The sequence below is a fragment of the Triturus cristatus genome, chromosome 2_2 (genome assembly GCF_964204655.1).
Source record: "Triturus cristatus chromosome 2_2, aTriCri1.1, whole genome shotgun sequence".
NCBI classification, from domain to species: Eukaryota; Metazoa; Chordata; class Amphibia; order Caudata; family Salamandridae; genus Triturus; species Triturus cristatus.
The window spans coordinates 512,348,675-512,371,607 of NC_140582.1; the positions used below are offsets into that span (position 1 = coordinate 512,348,675).

At 41.4% G+C, this 22,933-nt stretch overlaps 1 long non-coding RNA gene across 4 annotated transcripts in view; it reads left to right on the plus strand.

The window, feature by feature from the left end:
* The window catches only part of LOC146862441 (uncharacterized), a 390,897-nt gene that overhangs the window by 323,045 nt on the left and 44,919 nt on the right, over positions 1 to 22,933 (plus strand). The gene's annotated exons all lie outside the window — the stretch shown is intronic.

Below are 22,933 nucleotides of genomic sequence, written 5' to 3' on the forward strand. Positions count from 1 at the left end.
CACATGATTAACGAAGTGAGCATATCCCAAAGCCAAGAGGCTTCATAGAAACTCACAAGAAAACAACGGACCAAAAGGGGAGGCAAACCCAAAAGACCAGACGGGCGGAAGGACCACCCAAGAGAGAGGCAACCACGAGCAGGAAGAACCACCAGGGACAGAAAGACGCCGGGAGGGCCGAGAACCCGGACCCCCGGGATTCGCAGGGCTGCTAGAAAATCAGCCCAGACCAACAACCGAAGGAGGAAAGAGAAGGCACGGAACCAGACTGCACTGGGCCAAATGCAACAACATACATGCCCAGAACAGAGGACAACCCTACCAAAGTGACCCAACAAAAAGCCACAGCAGGAAGAGAAGCAGCTCAACCGAAACACAGCAACAGTGCACGGTAGATCACCAACAGCGAGAGAGGCAAATCCACCCGAGGACCAAAGCAGCGGAACCAGCTGAAACAAAACAGACTGGCAGGAGTCGCAAGAACGGAAGGAGGTGCAGAAGGAACCCAGCATGCCAACCGAACAATAAAAAAAACGAAGGCCACCAAAACCCCACCAGCAAAGAGATAAACAGGTGGGACAGGGACCCCAGGCGCACAAAGGACACCCCGGAAGGGGGCGCAACACCAACAAGAGAGCCACAGGAGTGGCCCGTACCCCCAAGGGAACCCAACCGGCCAACCATAAAAAAGCGGACAGCCCATAAGGACGCCCACAGAGCCCAAAGAGCAGAAGGGACCAGGCCTAGGGCCCAGCCACCAGAAAGGAAGCGAAAGCCCACCAGGGGCCACCATGCACAAGAAAGCATACAGAACCCGGCTGGGGGTAAAGCAGCCCAGAGGAGCGAGATCGCCCCACCCAGGGGGCAAGCAAACCGCCCTAATACATTCCACAAGTAGCAAACGAGCCGCCGAAGGCCATACAGTTTAGTATTAGAACAATGGTCCTTAAAAAGAGCAGTATGGTCATAAAGATAAATGTAGACTCCAATCAGTGCTCTATTAAGACTGTCCAGCCGGACAGTCAATTTAATCATTCAAAAATTTCAAAACCAAAAGTATAAACACATCAATACAGTGGGACACAATCCTGCATCCTACATAAACACGTGACAAGTACACTTTAGGACAGGAACATATCAGGCAAGAAAGGGTAGCGTGTGGAATATTGAACACAATTTCTAACAAGAGGAAACAGTAAATACACTTTTTTTTATCAGATTCGATTAATGTGCAAAACTGTTTACATTAGTCAATGACATTTCGACCCTATTTAAACATTTGTAGGATCATTATCAGGACAGTAGGGGTACAAGCCTGAATAATTAGAGATTGCCTCAATTAGGCTTGCGGAAGGTTAAGCCAAATACGCATTTGTTGGCAGTAGCCAAATTTTTAGGATTATCTGAGGATGAATGACCTGGTGTTTAAACTGTGAAAATAACAAGTTCCAAAGCAGCAAGTGGCGATGTACTTTTATGTTGTTTGATCCAAGGTTTGATAGACCAATATGTCCCGGGAAAGGCACGCAGGGCTGAAACACCGCAGCTCACACATGACCCAGCCAAAGGAGACGAAATGGCCAAACAACAGGTGAGCCCACTAGGGCAGGGCTGAACACACACCGAGGACCCCGCTACCACCAGAGTCTGCTAGAGCAGGGCCACAAAAAAGCACAAGGACTAGCCACAAGGTGGGGGGAAACACTCAATGCATGAGCCTGCTTGCGCAGGGCCTCGTCCCCAGGGCCCATGGACCTGCTAGAGTAGGACCTCGACCCCACTTACCTGATACAACAGCATGCTCTGGAGAACCTGCACGCATTATGAAAAAAACAGGCTGATGGGTTGGGCCGGCCCGCCTCTTATAGAGGTCTAGGGTGTAATGGGTCGGCCATATTGGGAAAGGATGGGAGGCATGGGAGGTTAACCTTTTTGCTTTGGAGGGTTCTGGTGTGGAGCTGAAGCTCACTTCGTTAATCATGTCTTGAGGAAGACTTACAAGGAGGAAATGTATACCATTATGGTTGAAAGAAGTTCAGGATGAGCAATTGATTTTATTACTAAGAAATGTCTATATTTTTTTCTTAAATATTCAGTAATTGGCATCTTGGAAGCACCCACAAGGGTCCATGTGATTCTGTCAAATACTAATGTGCCTTAGAGGGGTACCATTAGGGAAGGAGTGAGTGAGTAGGTTTGTGTGTATTACAATAGATCAGGGATCCACCCTTATAATGCTTACTCTCTGGTGCTGCAATGGTCATTCATTGAAACTTTCTCCTTAATGTAACACCTATTAGCAGTGTCACAAATAACTGCCATTCCTGGATATTACAAAAAAGGCTTTCCATTATCTGCTTTGGGAGGTAAGCCTAGAATATTTAGAAAGAAGTTGAAATATTCCCGTATGTGAGCTGGGAATATGTGTAGCTTGCAAGCAAATTTATCTATATCTAAAAACTATTTAAGGGTCGTTAAAATAGTTAACCTAATGTGGTCAAGGATAAAAATCTTCAGTTAAGTTCTGCAGTGGCAATATCGCCCTCTGCGAGTTCTCAGTTTACAGAGTGTGGAAACACATCATCCAGTAATTTTGATACCAGATCATAAATCCAGGGCTGAGAGACAGATTTCCATATTTTTTTCCTGGCCCCCTGTATTAGAATTAGACAATGCTGATTCATACCCTGTAATACCACACGCACGTTTGCATCCAGTCTTATTGGGTTTGGATGCACACCCATTAATTTGAATACTATGCATGCACCAACGCATTGGCACACATAACACTGAGTCAAGTAAAGTGAATGCCTCTGTGGCAGCTGTAGCATGTCAATCTCAAATTAACTTCAACACCCTCAACAAGATCCAGGTTTCCCTGAGGAATATAGTGCCACTGCAGTATGGGGAGAAATGTTCTGCAATGCACCATTGCATCCATCAGTGGCATGACTGGCTGGCAGCTGAATAAGTCAGAGCTCTGTTCTTGCACCAATGTTAGGGTGGTGCACCTGCATGTTGCACAGTCTATGTAGCAGGAGGAGTCATTTGAGGTGGACTCACTGCTCTTCACTCCCAGGTACGCCTAGCGCTTAGGGTGCTTCTTGGTTTGGTCTTGGGGGGTAGAGTTTTGCCCTTTTGTTTAATTGCTGAAAACTGGAATTAGGTTGTCATTTCTTTATAGAGGATTTCCCAATCAAAAATGGTGGATTCACTACCTACTTGCCACCTACTTCCTTCCTCTGCACACTATGAAAAGACATTCAGGTTATGGTTGGATGCGTTGCAAACACATCTGAGAGATTCCCCTTTTTACCGACTGGTTCTTTACCCCAGTGTCTTCGCTCTCTTCTTTTTTTTTGCCAGGAACGTTTTCTTGGTCCAGTTCTGTTGTTTCAGATTTACTGGCTTTACCACCTTATTCTTGCCATTTGGTCTGGTAAACTTCTTCCACGAAGAGGAATACTCCATATCCAGTCTCCATCTCCTGTCCCGCCAGGACGTCTCTTTATGCCAAGTGCTTTTTACTCCTTGATGGTTGTTTCTTTTTGGGGGGCACATTGTATAGGCGGTGTTCCCAATCATCACATAGAATCAGCAGTCGCATCTGGTATTTAGAAGGTCTGACAGTGCAAGATGGCAAGCTTCATCTGTAACTCAATCAATAACTTAACAGCTCAAATTACCCAAGGTCAAAAATATTGCTTCATGGTATAAGCTATTGACTTCTGGAGAGGTACGAGTGGCAGGATGCCTTCGGTCTACCCACTTGTCATTCCGAGGTAGAATAGTTTTAATATCAATTCCCCCTTCACCTCGTCCCATTCCCACTCTTCAGCAGGTTGCCCCCTGTGCTGCATCAAATGAGTCAGCACATGCTGCAAAGCTCTCATTCTACAATTGAGGTGTGCACCAGTACTGTAAACAGAACGTTTAAAACAAGAGAACATTATAGGAGGCAATAAATAAAATGGACAAAACAGCAGGGTCAGGAGGCACGACCAAAGTCAGATTGATAGTTTCATGTTGGAGCTTCTGTTTATTGAACTGTGTTGTTATAAATTGATTATTGCCTGGAGGAAGACACAGTCAATTTAGCTTTGATGTCGATAAGTCAACACTTTACTGTCAAATTGCTTGAAGCCTGGGGGGCGTGGCTTCGGAGCCGTTGGTGATGGCCGCCGTCTTCGGGAGCTCTGCGGCAATGTAGGCGACGGGGAATCCCCAGGCTTCTTTTTCTCTGTGTCGGACCGTGAAAACCGGCGTTTTAGCCGTCGGAACATCTCTGCTACCGCTGTGAAGCTATGCGGAGTTTTTACACGATGTTAAGGTGATTTTCTCTCCTCAAATGCAGTCCGTCAGAGCTGCGGCCGCCATTTTGTTTTCTTTGATTTTGTTCTCCTGATGCATCCTTCTCCCTACTGCTACTGCCACTGTCCCTAATACTTACAGTCTTCAGTATTTCTGCTACCAATCTCTACGCAAAGGTTTTTTCCTCACCTCTTTTTGGCATTTTTCTTGAAACCTTCGTAGTATTTATTGAGGTGTTCTCTACAGTTTCTCTCTCCTGATTTGCTGGCTCATTTTTACTTTTACTCTCCATAAGTGCCTCTTTGCGGACCTCCTCTGGTATTGAAAATTATTGTTATTCGAGCCTTCTTTTCCCTGTGACTTTCTCTGACATTTTTAAAGGGGAATTTTGTTTCCTTTTCTTCATGGCAATGCCTCGTGGCGCTCGTAATGGGGCGCACCAAGCTAGCAACCCTTCATTGGCTGATACTAATCCTTTCAATGTCTTACGTGACACTATGGATGAAGTACCCCTTGAGTCCTCTGAATCTAAAGGTTCGACCACTTCAGGCACTCGTCCCAAACAGGTTTCCAAGCTGCCAGCGGCTTCTCCATCCGGCAAAAGGGTGAAAGTTAATCCTCCTTCCCCTACTAATCCACCATCTTCAGTCTCTATGGAGCTTCTCCTTGATGAAATCCGTGCTCTGAAACCATATATGGAAGAAACCAATTTGCGTTTACAAAGTCTTGAAGACAATTGGTCTCACACTATTCAAAGGGTTGTGGTCCTTGAACAGGGAGTTGACGCAGCACAGGACTCCATGAATCAAGTCCCCATTTTACATAAAGAGATTGATCATCTCAAGCAACAGGTTGAACAATTGGAAAACCGCAATAGACGCAATAACCTACGTATTTATGGTTTGGTTGAAGGTCTTGAAGGTTCTAGTCCAACTACATTTTTTCAATCATTTTTACTGTCTCTTCTTGGATTTCCTGAATCTCCTCCTTTAAACATTCAACGCGCTCATCGCCTAGGTCGGATCTCTAGCTCTTCATCCTCTTCAGCAAGACCTAGAGGTGTTATTTTATACTTTCTGGAATACACTGACTTACTCAAGGTACTTCAAGCTGCCAAGCAAAAAGGAAAGATTTCATGGCGTGGTTCCAATCTATTTTTCACTCAGGACTATGCCAAGGTGACTGCAGATCGTCGGAAAAAGTTCCTGGAAATGAGACCTACTCTTCGAAGTCTCAATGCTAGATATGGTCTTTTCCACCCTTGTCTTTTTAAGGTGACTTATAACAATAAGACTACATCTTATGAAGATCCAGCCGTACTTCAACAATTTTTGAACACCTGTCGTCATGATTCTATGGATGTATCCAGATCGTAACTGTTTTGTTTTCTTCATAATGACTACTTGATGTTCTGTTCTGTTGTATTTTGGCATTGATGTTATACGATGTTAACATATGTGTTTTGTCTTTCTCTCCTTAGATTTGGTTATATGGTCTTATCCTTAGATGTCTCTGAATATTTTATCTTGGAATGTTAAAGGTCTTGGTTCACCCATTAAACGTCAAGGAGTGTTCTCTCATATAGCAAATTTAAAAGGGGATATTGCGTTGTTACAAGAAACTCATGTTAAAGATGCTGAAATTCCTAAATTACGTCGTCATTGGGTTGGTCATGTTTTTGCCTCTCCTGGTTCTGGGAAGCATAATGGTGTTGCTATTTTATGTCATAAGCGTTTGGATGTTCAACTTGTTAAGCAAGATAATGATTTAGAGGGTAGGTGGGTAGCAGTCTCTTTGTTGATTAATAAAATTCCTCTAACTATTTTTAATATCTATGCTCCCACTGTTCAAGATAAAAAAAATTGGCCCCATATTCTATCCCTGCTCATGCAACACACTGATGATTATCTTATTTTGGGTGGTGATTGGTTATGGACCCATTTTTGGATAGACGATCTGATTCTAGGTTCTCTCCCTCCCCTATGCATTCTTTATTTACCTCCACTATTTCTCAAAGAGCGCTTGTAGACTCTTGGAGGCTTTGTCACCCTACTCTTCGAGAATACACCTTCTAGTCACCCCCTCACTCCTCCCAGTCCCGGTTAGATTATATTTTTATTTCCAAAGCCCTTACTCAACACATTACTCACTCTGACATAGGTTCTATTTTAATTTCTGACCATGCCCCAGTCTCTTTAAGTCTAGATTTAATCCCTCCCGTAAAAGGCACTAGGAGATGGAGATTTAATAATTCTCTTTTATTGGACCCTAAGTTTACACAAGCCTTTCTTGAATTTGCCTCTTCATTTTTTGATTATAATGATTCGTCTCAGTTAACCCCCTCCCTTATTTGGGATACCTTTAAAGCTGCTTCTAGAGACTTCATTATTACATTTGTTGCCCGGAAACGCCGTACAGCCTCTCAGTGTATTCATTTGCTTAACACACAGATTAAAAGGTTAGAGCATTCCTTTTATCTTTCTAAGAAACAATCTGACCTGAACAATCTTATTAAGGCTAAACTTTCCTTTAATAAAATTTCTACTGACTCTGCCAATTTATTTTTACTTAAATCTAGTGCTAAATATTACAGCGCACAAAATAAAGCCGGTAATCTTTTAGCTAGATACCTCAAAGTTAAGAAAGAACGTACTAAAATTGATTCCATTATTACTTCCTCTAATGTTATGGTTCATAAAGATGAAGATATTTTAGCTGAATTCACGGATTTTTATCAAAAATTATACACTCCTGAATCCTCACCTTTATTGTCTGACATTACTCGCTATTTGTCTTCCATTTCTTCACCTTCCTCTTCAGATGTTGACTTTTCCCCATTAGAGGCTGATATAACGCATAAAGATATTCTGGAGGCTATTCAAGTTCTAAAAAGAGGTAAGGCCCCTGGCCCAGATGGGTTTACCATAGAATTCTATTCCCATTTTTCCTCCCTACTTCTTCCTAGAATTTATCAACTTTTTTCATTTTTTATTGCAACACAGAAATCTGATGGTTCTTTTCAGGAAGCTCTAATTTGTCTCCTTCCTAAAGATAACAAAGATCACACTCTCTATAAAAACTATAGGCCAATTTCCTTAATTAATCTAGATTATAAATTTTTTGCAAAAATTCTTGCACTTCGTTTGGAAAACTTTCTTCCACAATTAATTAGTAGAGAGCAATGTGGCTTTATCAAAGGCCGTCATCTCTCTGATAATACCCCTCTCTTTTTTAATGTCTTAAGTAAATCTCATTCTCACAAGGCTTCATTGGCAGTGGTTGCACTGGATGCTGAGAAAGCTTTTGACAGAGTCAACTGGCAATTTATTTTTTCTTCTCTTTCTTGGTTCGGTTTTGGTCCTAAATTCCTTTCATATGTCTCACTGCTCTATTCTTTTCCTAGGTCTTTTATTTTAGCTTATGGTCTTGTCTATTCCTCTTTTCCTCTCCTTCGAGGTGTCCGGCAAGGTTGTCCGCTTTCTCCGCTCCTATTTATTTTAGCGTTAGAACCTTTCCTAACAAAAATTCGTATGAATGATGAGATTTCTGGTTTTCCATATGGCGATAAACAGCTAAAGATCTCTGCATACGCAGACGACATCCTTTTATTTATCTCGAATCCTCATACTTCTCTCCCGAAATTTTTATTAGAGGTCTCGGATTATGCATCAGTGTCAGGTTATAAACTTAATGTAGATAAATGTGAAATCCTCCCTCTAAATAAATTCTGTTTTCATGTTGACTTTTTATCTTCTTCCTTCCATTGGAGTCCAACTAAAATCAAATACCTTGGTCTCTGGTTTACACCCTCTATTAAAGATACTGTAGCATTGAATCTAAAAAATTTACTATCATCCCTTACTGTTTCTACGAACAAATGGCATCCCCTGTTCTTATCCTGGTGGGGTAGATTAGATTCTATCAAAATGATGTTAGTTCCAATAATCTTATTTTTCTTGTCGAATCTTCCAGTTAACATTCCCAAATCTTATTACAAAAGTATTTATTCCATATTATCAAAATTTTTATGGCAAAACAAACCAGCCAGAATGTCTTTTTCTAAACTTAAATCTCCTAAACATTTAGGTGGTGTTAATTTTCCTGACTTCTTCTCGTATCACACTTCCTTCTTCCTTACTCACTCTGCGCCTTTCATTTCTGATCATATATCTGACCCCTTTTTTCAGCCTTTGTGGGTAGAGGTTGAATCTTCCTTTTTTCATCCCTTTACGTTTGTGGAGTTTGTTTCCTTGACACATGCTCCAAAGAAGTTTTCTCTTCCCATCCTTCAAAACGTTCGCAAAACCTTTCGTCCTATTATTTTGCATAACTTAGATGATCGTGCCCGTTTTTTACAATCTCCTATTTGGTATAATCACCTTATCAAAATTAAAAATAGATCTATTTTTTGGAATGACTGGTTAAACCTTGGTCTTAAATGGACTCATCAGCTTTTTCAAGATGGATCTTTTATTCCCTTCTCTGTTCTTCAAACTTGTTTCTCTCTCCCCCTATCTTTTTATTCCAAATATACATTATTGACAATGGCGGCTCAAACTGCTTATGATTAAGGGTGGGCGTAGTGGGCGTAGTGGGGCTACGTGAAGCAGCACGTAGTGTGCCCAAATCTACGCACACTACGCGCTTCGCGTAGCCCCACTACGTGCCACCCACCTCCCGCCCGCCCTTCTTTTAAATAATATCAGCAATATAAAATAAATTAAAGTAAAGCGACTTACCGTAAGCGCGGCGTCTCTGGGGCTCCCTCTTCTTCGTTTCTAATTTCTTCTGACAAATGCGCATGCGCGGATGCCCGCGCATGCGCATTTCTCGCGAGAAATGCGCATGCGCGGGTGTCCGCGCATGCGCATTTGCCAGAAGAAATTAGAAACAGAAAGAGGGAGCCCCGGAGACGCCGCGCTTACGGTAAGTCGACTTACTTTAATTTATTTTTCATTGCTTATATTATTAAAAGGAGGGCAGGCGGGAGGTGGGTGGCGGGTGGCAAGCAGCTACGCTTCGCCCTCGGCGTGTGCGTAGCGCTGCCCTGCTTCGCCTACTTCGGAAAGTGCGAAGCAGGCAGCGCTACGTACACTACGTGGGCGAAGCGTAGTGCTACGCCCGGGGTTACTTATGATACTCTTACTTATATACAATATAATTCTTCTCCCATTCCTTTAACATTTTTACACTCTTCCCCCTCCGCCTCTCAGATTTACAAAAAATTGCGAGATGCGTCTGCTCATCGAGAGAAATCTGCTGTGGAGTGCGCTTGGGAATCAGATTTAGATGATTCTTTTTCTATTTCTACCTGGGATAACATTTGGATCAAAATAAGGAAGTCTTCTAGAGCAGCAAATACAACCCAAACTTTATTTTTCATATATAATAGACTTTTAATTACCCCATCCAAACTACATAAAATTGACTCTTCTATCCCGTCTCTCTGTTGGTCTTGTTCGGCCTTGGTAGCCAATCTTAAACATATGTTGTTTACCTGTCCTGCTGTTCAACTTTTCTGGGGTAAAGTATGGCGCCAAATTAATACCATTTTCTCTTCCAATTTCCCCTTTTCTCTTTCCCACATTTTTATTGGTAGTATTTCACAAGTATGGTCCTCCTCTAATATCAACACTTCCATTGTTGATCTCCTTATAGCTGTGGCATTTCAACAGATCACAAAAGCGTGGAAGGATACCTCTCTTATTTCCTATCAAGCCTGGTGGTATGGGATTTGCTATAATCATAGACTAGACAGGGCTTACGTTCATCCCATTACCCTTGCTATTAAACGGGATTTATTATGGTTACCCATTACTACCTTTCTGAATTTGTCTGCCCAACCCCTCCCACTGCATAATCCTTGCAATGAAGAAGTTTCTAAACCTCCTTGAAATTGTTAATGAATGTTGATTATCATTTCTGTTCTGCCTCTTGTTGAATTATCAATTCCTTAATAGTGAAATTATTTTTGTTTACACTGCTATTTTTTAATATATATTGTTGTAATATGTTTCTGGTAATATCCCTCTCTTTCTCTCTCTTTTCTTCTCTTCCTTTCCATTTCTTTTTTACTTTTATGAAGTTTTTCGCAATTTATTCTTTTTACAAAATGTATGTTATTATTGCTCTGGATCTCTTTGTTCTCTAATAAAATCCTCTTTTAAACTTAAATTGCTTGAAGCCTAGCCTAATTCTAAGTATGTACGTGCAATTCTGGCTTCTAATTTAATTCAGAGCTTTTCATTGTGTATATTTTGCCCACCCCTGGTACTCATCTTCTTACAGATGTTTAATGCTCCAATGAACTTTTTCAGTATATAGCTACCACCCAGGTTCAAATTTCAGGCATTAAAAATGATTGCTGCTTGAAATTAGGCCTCCCTGTCGAAATGTTTTCTTTGATCACATAATTGGGAAAGTTATACTTTCCCTGTGAATATTTTTCCTAACAGAACATAGTTTCTTTATGTGTGTACAATACCCTGGCTCCCTTGCTGAGTTACTGGAAAGCCCTAATTATTTTGTCTCTTGCAAAGCTCTCTGATACATCCAAAATAGCAGGGAAGAAAGTCAACGAAGCCCATCATGTATAAAACATAGTATCAATTTGTTAGGATATAGTTATAGTTGGGGTTATGATGGGAGGTAGGATTCTGCATCTGGGGGTAATGTAGTTTGTGTGTGTTAGATGAAACATTAGGTGTTGGAGATGTATGATGAGGAATGGGAAATCTTGGGGCCAGATGTACGTAGGGAACGGTTTACTATTACCAAATATTGAATTTTTGCGATTCACTATTTGGTAATTGCCAACATCAATGTGCAAATGTGTCTTTGACACATTTTGCAATTCCCAGTGGGGCACCAATAGGCCTACCTCATTAATATTCATGAGGTAAGTCTCGGTTTGAGACCCAATGGGAATCGCAAAAATCTAAGGGATAGTGGCCTACTGGGGTCAGCAGACCACCATGTCTGTGATTATTTTTCAATAAAGCAATGTTTTTTTAAAATGCAGCCTGTTTTCCTTATAGGAAAACGGGATGTGTTTTAAAAAGAAAAATACAAAGTTTTCTTTTCATTTTATAACAGTAGGCAGTGGTCCATTTGCACTGCCTGCTCGTGAAAAAAATGTTTTTACAAACATTTACAAAGGGGAAGGACCGCTTCCATTTGCGAATTGGTTACCACCTTCTTGAAGTAGGTGGTAAAATGCAATGCTTTGCAACCACATTTCGTTCGCAAAACATTCACACATACCATTACCATTGTGATTTATATTAGGGAGGGATGCCCTAAACACGGCCCTTCCTAATACTGAATCACAAACCCACTTGGTGATTCAGTCATAAGTTACAGAATCTCAAATTGGGCTTTTGTACATTCAACAATACTTTTTTGCTTTCGCAAATGGCCCGACTCTGTGAATCCGGCCGTTTGCAACCTCATAAAAGCTTTGTACAAAATAAATCTTATTCATCAAGAAGGAGCCTTAGAGGTGGAAACAGGCATCAAGGGAGCCCTCCACGCAACAACAATATCCTATACAAAAAGCCTCTGCTGCACGCCACACATCACGTTGGAATTTTTAGAGTTCCCTACTTCTTCTTTTTAAGCCGAGGAGGGACTAGTACCGCCTTATGAACCCACCCATTTGAAGATAGAAGCAGGTCTTGAACTAAAAGTTGATTCTTACAAGAGTAAAAAAAATAATACACAATGCTTGTTTAGGAAGTGTCTTATATAAGCAACCACCATGGGACGATCGGCATGTTCTCACCGACTTGCTCTCTCTCTCTCATCATAGGAACAAAAACCAACCCTCAAAACGTGTGGGACAAAATGTATGTATGTGACCTAAAAAGTACTAACTGTGTATTGTACATATCTAAACATATGTGTTCCCTATAGAGCCCCATCAAAATTGACTACAAAACTTTAAAATGAGGTACAGAAAAGCACCCTGCCCTTCCCTTTAATTTGTAGTGCCCGCACTCATAATTAAAACCACACCATTTTTAGACCATTTTAAACTGAACGGCCGACATGTTTCATTGCCACTTCACTCTTTACAAATTCATCAGGGCATAGGGACCCCATTCCACCTTTAAAATGCTCTGGACCTGCAGGCTAAAAAAATAAGAGGGGTAAACATATAGCATAGAGAACGCAAAGAGAAGAACAAGAAAACACATTTTTCCAGAAAGATGTAACATTGTTTCACCTAAAGGTTACTTCACATAATGTATGTTATAGTTACCATGTGGTTACCAAATGGACGCCTACAAGCAGGCCACATGCAGAAACACAGGGAGAAGTCTACACTCAGTTACCTATAAAACTAAATGCAGGTTTAGAGCTTAACGGCTCATGTTTATCATCTGGCAGTTCCTCAGGAAAAGGTAAAAGAAAAAGGTTTTTTTTGTGCACATTAACCCACACTCTATTCTTTATCGATAGGGTGCCTGTCCATTCTTTCTGTGCCTGCTGTCAGCACCCCGGGGCACAATGACGTTTCCTCTCAATTGATGCTCATCATGCCCCTGGGTAAACATTCCAAAAAATGTGCGATTACCATCCATATCTCGGGGCACATTAAATATGCCTGTCAAATTCAAACCATTGTCTTGAACTGCAACTCAAGTACAAAACGATCATTTTAGTAGACTCTGGGCCTCACTGACTTGCTTTGTTAGCAATCATAACAACATTCTTTATCAAGAGGGTGCCTGCCCATCTGTACTATGATTACCGTCCTCACCTCGGGGCAGAATGACATGCCCTCCCAAACGATGCTCTTCATACCCCCGGGGAAACATTCCAACACTTTTACGATTACCATCCACATCAGAGGGTACATTAAATAAGCCTGTCACATTCAGACTGGTGTCTTGAACCGCAACTCTCATAAAACACAATTGTTTTAGTAGACCCTTTGGCCCCACTGATCTACTTTGTTAACGATCATAATTAAAATCACACACCGCCGGGCTAAACGTCTTCCACCTCTGAGTGGCCTGATGTTGGACTGCTGCACCCATCAATTTGAAATTACAGGCACGCAACAGGAAGCGTGTGCGCCATATAGGAGTGTCAAATCAGATCTTGGGTATGATGCTAATATTCATCCCAGTGTCATTTCATAATTCAAAAGCGTCATTCTTTCTGCTATTCTTTTAAACCAACCGGATACATGTACTGTACAGCAATAGACAAAACTTTATTCTTTTGGTATTGTTGGTTTACCAAATTAACCAATCATGTTCAGAAGCTTACAATGATATAAGGGGGCCTCCATTATCACACCAGAACTTGGTAATACGTGTGTCATATAATCATATGTATTATCCCCAGTGCTAAGGTTGGTGCCAGAGGTATTTTTATTCCCCCAGTGCATCTTCCTACATTCTGTAGCATATGGCAATAGCTAGAACAAGGAGGGGGAGTTTGAATGAGCACCCGCCCACTACAAAGTTATCTTCATAATTTATACCTTTTGATCAAATTATTCAGGCCCCCTTGGTCCATCTTTTCAGCAAAAATCCAGCGTATCTCTTTTCTGAACAGAATATCATCAGCAAATTTCCAATATTGTCCACCTAAAGTCTCTCGGTCCATGTCCCATCTCTTGGAAGTGTCTGACCAATCGTGTTGTGAGTTTCCCTGCTTTTAAGGTACTAATATGTTCCTGGATTCTGATTTGAACTTTCCTAGAGATTAGGCCAATGTAATGATGCCACAACTACAGGTCAGCGGGTATATAACTTACTTTGAATTACAATTGATGAACCTGTTTTGAAACCATGTGCCGTATTCATTCAGAACCACACTCCTGGATGCCAGTGTTAAACTACAAACTGTGTATCCTCCACAAGGAAAACGGCCAATGAGTACAGTAGTATCCCGTTTGGGTTGACTAATCTGACGAGAATGGACAAGGCGATTCCTCAAATAACTTGCCCTTTTAAAAGCAAATCTCCGCTGTGGCATTTTGTTTTTAACCACATCCAGAAAATGCAAGTTTTTCTGTATCATCTGTCTGATCTTAATAAGCAGGAGGTCAAACGTTGATGCCACTGGAATACAGGGGATGTTGGTTCTTCTAGTTTTTTCAAGAAGATGAATAATGTAGGAGGGAGTTTCTACCTGAAGGCTTTTGGTGAACCACAGTGTGTAGCCTGAGAACTTTTGCTACAATGTATAGATCTAAGTATACTGCCATGTTTCTGTTAATGGACCATGTGAAGTGGAGACTCATACCACTCAATGGATCCAATGAAGGAACTGCATGAGGGTCTCCTTTGTCCCTGACCAAATACATAGTACATCATCTATGTACCTTTTCCAAAGACGGATGCGATGAAGGAAAAGATTAGTAGCAAGATGGATATACTTGTCTTCAAATTGTCACACATAAATGCAGGCCAGACTCCTGGGGCAAAAGCTGCCCACATCACAGTCACGGAGATATGTGAGAACAAGAGATCTGGGTAACAAAAAAATCTCCTTGTCAAGGCGAGTTCAATACATTTGAGGACAAATGATTAGGGGGATGTCATAAAGTCATTCTTGGGTCCCAAGCACACGAACTGCTGCCACCAGTGTGGCATCTTAGGAAATGCTGGTATAAGGCGGCTCTATGTCAATGGTTATCAAGGACCGGGTTTTAGGATCATATTCAATGTCCTCCAAGATATTCAAAATGTCAGTGGTGTCCCGTATATAGGAGGACTAGTTGGTCACCATCTCTCTCAAGAAAAAGTCTGCAAATTGGGACAGAGGTTCTAATATGGACTGTATACCAGAGACCATTGGTCGTCCCAGTGGTGGACGTTGTACTTTTTGTATTTTCGGCAAGATATAAAATGTCAGAGTCCTAAGTGCAGGATTCATAAGCAGATTTGCTTCCTTGGTGGTAATCCACCTTTTGTCCTTAGCCTCCTCAACCATACTTCTTATGATGCCCTGTAGCTCATTTATAGGGTCACTCATCATCGGTACATAGTTAGTGCGTACCTTGAGAAGTCTCTGCACCTCCACTTCATAATCCTATGTGTAAGGCACAACATGTTCACCCCCTTTTTTTGCAATTTTTATTATTATATTCCCATTGTGCTGGAGCTATTTAATGACTATCCAATTGGCTCTTGTCATATTATGAAAAGGGAGGAGTTTTATAGATTGTTCAAGTGCAGTGATCTCATTAGGGACACGCTGTTCGAAAACTGTGAACTCTGGGTCCATAGTGGAACTCAGAGGGCAACAAAATGATGGTCTATGTAGATCAGTAGAGAGCACAGATGGAGGATCCACTGATTTGCTTTCATAAAACTTGGACAGGTGGATTCTCTGCATTTAAAAAAAAAACTCTGACCTGCATTTAAAAGGATCATGCTGTGGTGTTGAAATTAATCCCAGGTCCTTGTTAAGGACTTGTAGCTCTGGTACTGAGAGGGTATAGTTGGACCGGTTAAAAACAATGGAATCCTTTACTGGGGACCTCTCCCCCTGCTGCGTGTTATTCACTGGAGTTGGTCTGCCATGGTTGGTCCTGTCTGCCACACCACCTGCCTCTCTGTCATCCTTCCTGGCAGTTCCCCTGCTGTTCTTGACCTAAAAAAGTCCTCAGGAGCAAGCCTACATCATCCCCCTGTTTGGTTTGTGGGTTAAAGTGTACCTCAGTGTTGTTAGAGGTAGGGCGGGTGCTCTGCCAATTCCTCCTCCTCACTAATCGTGTTTTCAAAAGTCCAGTTTTATGGGGTCAATCTTTACTTGAATTGACCCCCTCTTTGTTGTTTAACGTGCTGTCCTGGACTAGTCTCTTATAGTATTTATCTTCTACATAGGGGAAAGTCCATTCTTGGAAGAACCTTTCTAAACTGAGGCCCTTTATCTCCTGATACACCATATATGTGCTGCACTCAAAGAGATCACTTTGAGTATGCAATAGTTGTTCCTTCCATAATAGCTGCATCCCTCTTCACGGTTCCTTCTAGATCAAGGATCTCCAGCAGAAGTTCTTCACTTAACCATTTGGCGGTATTTATAATAAGAATTAACCAGTCTCTAGTGCATTTATTGGCAATGTAACTCCAATCAAGGCGAAATTGCCTATCTTCCAAAAAGATCATAGGTTCAATCCCCACAAGGAGGCTTGCAGGGGATGCTTTTACACGTAAATATTCTGTCAACATCATAAGAAATGCATTCTGTACCTGGCGTTTCCTAGAATTAGCTAGCTTCACCTACTTTTCTCTCGCTGTAGTCCCTGCTAAAACAGGGGTATCTGGTATTAAAGAGGGCCTGGATGGAATTTGTGCAATCTGTTCATTTGTGAAGGCCAGGCAGTTTCACTCTATCCTGCCATTACCCGTCTCTCAAAACAATAGCCCAAATCGTGTCTAACACTCAGGTAAATGTTTATGATAGAGGAAAATAAAAGTGGACACACTCACACAGGTATAGAGAAATAACTACTCCATATATCAAGACAAAAAGTCGCCCTTTATAGTGGGTGATTTACACTATTGCATCTCTATGCAAAGCAGTTCACCCAAATGTTTCTATATTTCCAAAAGGATTTTAATGCTCTCATGGCTGAGCTTCCGTTCAACCTATTATTCAACAAGAAGGAGCCTTAGAGGGAGAAACAGGCATCAGTGATGCCCTTCACTCAACAATAATATCCTACACAAAAAAGCCCTTGTTGCACTTCACACATCAAGGCTATATGATTGTTAACAAAGCAGGGTCTACTAAAATGATCGTTTTGTATGTGAGTTGTGGTTCAAGACACTTATTTGAATGTGACAGGCATATTTAATGTGCCCTGAGATGTGGATGGTAATCACAAATTTGTTCGAATGTTTTCCCAGGGGCATGATGAGCACCGCTTGGGAGGGCACATCATTGTGCCCCAAGGTGTGGACAGAAAGCACAGAATGGATGGGCAGGCACCCTGTCGACAAAGAATGGTCTGTGGGTTAATGTGCACAGGAAACAGCCCCTTTTCTTTTTTCTTTTACCTTTCACTGAGCAACTTTCCAATGATAAACATGGTCCGCTAAGCTCTAAACCTTGCATTTGCGTTTAATTTTAAAAAGGCAAATGAGTGTAGACTTTTCCCTGTGCTCCTGCATGTGGCCTGCGTAGGCATCCACCTGGTAGCCACATGGTAACTATAACATACATTATGTGAAGTAACGTTTGGGTGAGAGAATGTTACAGCTTACTGCAAAAATGTGTTTTCTTGTTCTACTCATTGCATTCTCTATGCTATATGTTTTCCCCTCTTATTTCTTTTAACCTACCATACTTCTTATGGTGCCCTGTAGCTCATTTGTAGGGTCACTCATCAGCGGTACATAGTTAGTGCGTACCTTGAGAAGTCTCTGCACCTCCACTTCATAATCCTATGTGTAAGGCACAACATGTTCACCCCCTTTTTTTTGCAACTTTTATTATTATATTCCCATTGTTCTGGAGCTATTTAATGACTATCCAATTGGCTCTTGTCATATTATGAAAAGGGAGGAGTTTTATAGATTGTTCAAGTGCAGTGATCTCATTAGGGACACGCTGTTCGAAAACTGTGAACTCTGGGTCCATAGTGGAACTCAGAGGGCAAAAAGACAATGGTCTATGTAGATCAGTAGAGAGCACAGATGGAGGATCCACTGATTTGCCTTCATAAAACTTGGACAGGTGGATTCTCTGCATTTAAAAAAAAAACTCTGACCTGCATTTAAAAGGATCATGCTGTGGTGTTGAAACTAATCCCAGGTACTTGTTAAGGACTTGTAGCTCTGGTACTAAGAGGGTATAGTTGGACCGGTTAAAAACAATGGAATCCTTTACTGGGGACCTCTCCCCCTGCTGCGTGTTATTCGCTGGAGTTGGTCTGCCATGGTTGGTCCTGTCTGCCACACCACCTGCCTCTCTGTCATCCTCCCTGGCAGTTCCCCTGCTGTTCTTGACCTAAAAACGTCCTCAGGAGCAAGCCTACATCATCTCCCTGTCTGGTTTGTGGGTTAAAGTGTACCTCAGTGTTGTTAGAGGTAGGGCGGGTGCTCTGCCAATTCCTCCTCCTCACTAATCGTGTTTTCAAAAGTCCAGTTTTATGGGGTCCATCTTTTCTTGAATTGACCCCCTCTTTGTTGTTTAACGTGCTGTCCTGGACTAGTCTCTTATAGTATTTATCTTCTACATAGGGGCAAGTCCATTCTTGGAAGAACCTATCTAAACTGAGGCCCCTTATCTCCTGATACACCATATATGTGCTGCACTCAAAGAGATCACTTTGAGTATGCAATAGTTGTTCCTTCCATAATAGCTGCATCCCTCTTCATGGTTCCTTCTAGATCAAGGATCTCCAGCAGAAGTTCTTCACTTAACCATTTGGCGGTATTTATAATAAGAATTAACCAGTCTCTAGTGCATTTATTGGCAATGTAACTCCAATCAAGGCGGAATTGCCTATCTTCCAAAAAGATCATAGGTTCAATCCCCACAAGGAGGCTTGCAGGGGATGCTTTTACACGTAAATATTCTGTCAACATCATAAGTAATGCATTCTGTACCTGGCGTTTCCTAGAATTAGCTATCTTCACCTACTTTTCTCTCGCTGTAGTCCCTGCTAAAACAGGGGTATCTGGTATTAAAGAGGGCCTGGATAGAATTTGTGCAATCTGTTCATTTGTGAAGGCCAGGCAGTTTCACTCTATCCTGCCATTACCCGTCTCTCAAAACAATAGCCCAAATCGTGTCTAACACTCAGGTAAATGTTTATGATAGAGGAAAATTAAAGTGGACACACTCACACAGGTATAGAGAAATAACTACTCCATTTATCAAGACAAAAGGTAGCCCTTTATAGTGGGTGATTTACACTATTGCATCTCTATGCAAAGCAGTTCACCCAAATGTTTCTATATTTCCAAAAGGATTTTAATGCTCTCATGGCTGAGCTTCCGTTCAACCTATTATTCAACAAGAAGGAGCCTTAGAGGGAGAAACAAGCATCAGTGATGCCCTTCACTCAACAATAATATCCTACTCAAAAAAGCCCTTGTTGCACTTCACACATCAAGGCTATATGATTGTTAACAAAGCAGGGTCTACTAAAATGATCGTTTTGTATGTGAGTTTTGGTTCAAGACACTTATTTGAATGTGACAGGCATATTTAATGTGCCCTGAGATGTGGATGGTAATCACAAATTTGTTCGAAAGTTTTCCCAGGGGCATGATGAGCACCGCTTGGGAGGGCACATCATTGTGCCCCAAGGTGTGGACAGAAAGCACAGAATGGATGGGCAGGCACCCTGTCGACAACGAATGGTCTGTGAGTTAATGTGCACAGGAAACACCCCCTTTTCTTTTTTCTTTTACCTTTCACTGAGCAACTTTCCAATGATAAACATGGGCTGTTAAGCTCTAAACCTTGCATTTGCATTTAATTTTAAAAAGGCAAATGAGTGTAGACTTTTCCCTGTGCTCCTGCATGTGGCCTGCGTAGGCGTCCACCTGGTAGCCACATGGTAACTATAACATACATTATGTGAAGTAACGTTTGGGTGAAAGAATGTTACAGCTTACTGCAAAAATGTGTTTTCTTGTTCTACTCATTGCATTCTCTATGCTATATGTTGTCCCCTCTTATTTCTTTTAACCTGTAGGTCCGGTGCATTTTAAAGATGGAAAGGGGTCCCGTTATCTGATGAATTTGCTGAAAAAAGTCAAGTGGCAATGAATCATGTCAGCCATTCTGCTCAAAATGGTCTAAATGTGGCATGGTTTTAATTATGAGTGTGGGCACTGCAAATTAAAGACAAGTGCAGGGTAGTTTTCTGTAACTAATGTTTACGTTTTGTAGTGTGTGTGAGGAAGAAGCTCTCCTCCCTTGATGGGGATCTATAGGGAATACATATGTTTAGATGTGTACCTTACACAGTTAGTAATTTTTAGTTCACATACATACATTTTTCCCACACATGTTTGGAGTGTTGGTTTTTGATCCATTTGTATTATTTTTCTTACACTTGTAAGAATCACCTTTTAGCACAAGACCTGCTTCTATCTTCAAATACACACAAGTGGGTTCCTAAGTAGGTACTAGAACCTCCCCACTTAAAAAGAAGAAGTGGAGAACCTCTAAAAATGGCGACTTGAGGTGTGACGTGCAACAAGGGCTTTATTTGTGTAGGATATTTCAAAATTAGTCTATCAAAACTTGAAATGTATGCAAAGTGTACTTTATCGTGCAAATATTGTTAACTATTTATGTGGTATTGGTGTGTTCAAAGGTGATGTTAAATAATGTATTTATATATGTTGTATGCATGAGTATGGAATTTGAATAGCACAAACCCAGCCAAAAGGTACCGAAGCACAATACAGAGCAAAATGCCAAGATGCAATTAAGCAATGATTGAAGAGATAGTTGGGTCCTGGAAGCAGAAGTTGATTGATACTGCTTTGTGATCTAGTGTTCTTTGCAGAGGTGCATCTTGGAATAGGGGATTTTGTTCCAAATCCTAGCTGCATAGATGGAGAAGGTTTGTTGCCTTGCTTTTTAACTATTTTACACTTCTTTGTGTCCAGTCCGATTTTGCCCTGGCTGTGGGTATGCTGGGAGCCACAGGAGATAGTGAGCTTGTCAGCCAGATAGTCAGGTGTGCTAGTTGTGATCGCTTTGTAAATATTGCAGCTGGCATTGAAGATGGGGCAACCCTAAAAGGGAAGCCAGTGGAATTCAATCAAGATGAGGGTGGTGTGGTCATAATTTTGCAGGCCATGAATGACTACGTGTAGGATGCTCCAATGGGAGGCCAGTGTGGAGCCCTGTAGGTCATGGAACAGGGTATTACCAGCATCAATATGCTAAATTATGGTGGCTTGAACAGCTGTTCTGAAGTGGCTTTCTAGGAGGAATGGTTTTATTTTCTTTAGTAGAGAGAGCTGGTACAATGCCATCTTTGTTCCCTTGACAATGTGTTTCTTAGGAGTGAGGTTTGTGTGCAGGGTAAATCCAACTTATCTCAAATTTGTAGAAAACTGGGATTCAAAGCCATTAAGATTCATGTCATGGTTGCTGCTTATTTATCTTAGCAAATAAAAATAATGCTTTCTTTGAGTGGTTGTGATTCAGATATGTGCTGGACATCCAGGTCAGAATGAGGCACAGAAGGTGTTGGAGGTAAAAGGGCTATTCATTCAAATGTAAACTTAATATAGTAAAGAGGCACATGCATGGTTAAGGTGCAACATATTTTGTATTGATGCAACATTAAAATGTGCAATTTTGTAGTACCCAGTCATACCTATTAGTGCAAGGCATCAAAATGTTAAAGCAAGCTTTATTATTTTAGCAGCAAAACTGAATGTGCTAAGATGTGCAGAATATGCTTGATAGTTGAGCTTATTCACGGAAAAAAACAAAGATTACAGAGGTGTTATAGTAAAGCTCAAGTTTCACTCGTACAAAACCAGAGAAATTCAGCAGGAATAGTTAGCTGAGCTAACGATAAGTCACGCCTCCGCAATGCACTGCTTATGACCTTACATATTACATCACTCATGACATGGTCAGTGACATCACTGTTGAAATCTCAATGACATCACTGATAACATAATCCAGTGACTGTGAGTATTAAATATATATACCAAGGTGTATTGGTGAATCAGTGTGTGTGTGAGTGCCTGTATGGATGATTCAGTGGGTGCTTAACTGACTGTATAAGTGAGAGATTAGGTGTCTCAGTGAATATATGGGTAAATAACTTGTGTAAATGTCTGTATCTGTCTGCCACTTGGTGTCTAAGTGGTTGTATAGGTGTGTGAGTGGGTACATGAGTTTCTGTATGGGTGAGTGATTGGTTGTCTGAGTACATGTATGGGTGTCTCAATGTCTGTGTGAGTGGGTGAAGGGGTGTGTAACTGCCTAAATGGATGAGTGAGTGGGTGAGTCAGTGGCTCTATGGGTGAGTGTGTGTGTAAGGGGCTGTATAGGTGAGTGAGTGTGTATATGGCTGTATCGGTGAGTGTATGGATATGTCAGTTGCATATGGGTGAGTAACTGTATATATAAAAGGCAGTACAGGTAAGTGTTGGAGTATATGAGTGAGTGTATGTGTGACTAAGTGATTGTGATAGTGGCTGTATGGGTGAGTGTTTGTCTCAGTGATTGTATAGTTGAGGGAGTATGTGTTAGTATCTGTATGAATACATTAGTATGTGTGTCTATAACTGTATAGGTGAGTAAATGGCTGTGTGTTTGACTGCATAGGTGAGTGAGTAGGTGTGTGAGTAGCTCTATGAGTGACTGACTGTGTGTGAGTGGCTGTATAGGTGTATGGGTAGATATATCAGTGGCTGTATTAGTGAGTTAGTTGTTATATGAGTGGCTGAATAGGTAACTGAGTGGATGTGTGCATACACCTATGAATCAGTGAGTGGGTGTGTAATTACTGGCATAGGTTTGTCAATGGTTTTGAGAATGCTAGTGTAGAAGTTTGACTGGGTGTATGAAAGGTTATATTGGGGTATGAGTGGGTGCATCAGAGATTCTGTGGATGATGTCATCAGTGATGTCATTTGAGATGTCATGAGTGATGTCATCA